Source organism: Elephantulus edwardii, unplaced genomic scaffold, assembly GCF_000299155.1.
Source record: "Elephantulus edwardii isolate Elephantulus edwardi_28Jun2011 unplaced genomic scaffold, EleEdw1.0 scaffold00120, whole genome shotgun sequence".
Classification (NCBI taxonomy): Eukaryota; Metazoa; Chordata; class Mammalia; order Macroscelidea; family Macroscelididae; genus Elephantulus; species Elephantulus edwardii.
In genome coordinates this window covers 3,724,446-3,726,917 of record NW_006399870.1, presented here as the reverse complement: position 1 = coordinate 3,726,917, position 2,472 = coordinate 3,724,446, and the positions used below count along the sequence as shown (strand labels likewise).

At 35.3% G+C, this 2,472-nt stretch overlaps 1 protein-coding gene across 1 annotated transcript in view; it reads left to right on the top strand.

Moving 5' to 3' along the window:
• Nucleotides 1-2,472, top strand: part of GLB1L2 (galactosidase, beta 1-like 2) — a 130,862-nt gene that overhangs the window by 54,920 nt on the left and 73,470 nt on the right. The gene's annotated exons all lie outside the window — the stretch shown is intronic.

The following is a 2,472-nucleotide window of genomic DNA, read 5'->3' as shown; positions in this document are numbered from 1 at the left end:
CAGTTCCATTCCATAACAGTGGCATTAGGCAGTATCTGTCTTTTTTGTGACTAAGATATTTCACTCAGTATAATGTCCTCCAGGGTCACCTATTTTGTATATTATTTCATTACTTTGTATTTCAGTGCTGCATGATATTCCATTGTGTGAATATTCCACAACTTCTCTATCCATTTGTTTGTTGATGGGCATTTGGGTTGTTTTCATCTCTTTGCAATTGTAGACAACACAGCAATAACATGGGTGTGCATATATCTGCTTGGATGGCAGTTCTGTATATTCTTTTGTGGATATTCCCAGTAGTGGGATTGCTAGGTCAAATGATATTTATATTTCCAACTTTTTGAGAAAGGCACATACTGCCTTCCATAGTAGTTACACCATTTTACACTCCCACCAACAGTGAATAAGGGTTCCAGTATTTCCATAACCTCAGCAACATTTGTTGCTTGCTGCTCTGTTAAATTTTGCTGGGGTGAGATGATATCTCACAGTCATCTTGATTTGCATTTCTCTTAGAGCTAGGGATTTTGAACATTTCTTCATGTGTGTGTTTGCCATCTGAATGTCTTCTTTGGTGAAATGTCTGTCCATATTCTGTGCCCATTTTGCAATTGGTTTGTTTACCTTTATCTTGTTTGATGTTTGAGTATTCTATAAATTCTAGCTGTAAGTTCCTTATCAGATAAGTCATTACAAAATATTGTTTCCCTGTCTGTGGCTTCCGTTTTTACCTTATTGGAGAAGTTTTTGGATGTGCATAGTTATTTGATTCTTAGAAGGTCCCATTCTCCTGGTCATAGGTTTTTCAGGATGTTTGGAAGACTGTTCATGTTATGGATTAGTGCTTGTAGGGTTGTTCCAAGCTTTTCTCTAATGGTTTTCTCCTTGGTTTTAGTCCTAGGTCCTTGATCCACTTAGAAGTAATTTTTGTGTATGGTGTGAGGTGTGAGTCTTATTTGAGTTTTCTGCAGATGATTTTCCAATTTTATCAACACTATTTGTTGAAAAGGCTGTCATTTCCCCACTTAACTGATTTCATCTTCTTGTCAAAAATCAGTTGACGATAAGTAGATGGACAGATTACTGGGTTGTCAATTCTATTCCATTTATCTATGTATCTGCCATTGTACTAGTACCATGATGTCTTGACCACCATGGCAGTGTAGTAGGATTTGAAATCAGCGAGTGAGATGCCTCCTACCTTGTTTCTCTTTTTAAGGAGTGCTTTGTTTATTGGGAATCTCATTCCATTCCAAATGAAATTAGAGATTGACATTTCCATCTCATTGAAGAATGGAATTGGTATTTGTATTGGGATTGCATTGAACTTGTAGATTGCCTTTGGTAGGATTGCCATTTTCACATTATTGAGGCTTCCTATCCAAGAGCAAGGTTTATTCTTCCATTTCCCAAGGTCTTCTTTTTTTCTTATGGTAATGTTTTATAATTTTCTTTAAATAGGTCTTTTTTTCTTTCTAGTTAGATTTATTCCCGAGTATTTAATCTTGTGGTTAGATGTTGTGATGGGCATTGTTTTTCTTAGTCCAGTTGTATATTCTCTTTGTCACTGTAGAGAAATCCAATTGATTTTTGTATGTTGATCTTGGATCCTGCCACCTTATTGAATTGGTCCACTATGTCCAGTAGTTTTCTTGCTGAGTCTTTAGGGTTTTCTAAGTATACTCTTATTTCATCTGCATATAGAGATAATTTTACCTTCTCTTTGCCAATTTGGATACCTCTGATTTCCATCTTGTATCTTACTGCTACTGCTAAGACTTCTAAGTAGGAGTGGCTGCCACTCCAGAAATAGCTTGCCTCCTGAAACTCTATGAACTTGGAAAAACAATGCAAGTTATATAAATGTTCAGTCAATACAATATTGAATAGGAGAAGTGATAGTGGGCATCCTTTCCTAGTTCCTATTCTCAAGGGAAATGCCTTTAACGTCTCTTCATTGATAACAATGTGGACTCTGGGCTTGTGTATATTCTTTTTACTATATTGAGGAAATTCCCTTCTACTTCTATTTTGTTGGGTGAGTGTTTTAATCAGGAAAGTGTGTTGGATTTTGTCAAAAGCCTTTTCTGCATAGATTGATAGGATCATGTGGCTCTTGTTCTTTACTTTGTTAATGTGATGAATTACACGGATTGTTTTTCTTATGTTGAATCATCCCTGCATACCTGTTATGAATTCCACTTGGTCATGGTGAATTATTTTCTTTTATGTATCATTGAATTCTTTTGGTCAGGATTTTATTCAGGATTTTTGCATATATGTTCATGAGAAATATTGGCCTATAATTTTCTATTTTGGTGATGTCATAACCTGGCTTTGGTTTCAAGGATATGTTTGCTTCATAGAATGAATCTGGGACAATTCCATCTTTTTCTATTTTCTGAAATAGTTTATGTAGAATTAGTGACAGTTCTTGTCTGAATTTTTTATAAAATTCACTTATAAAAC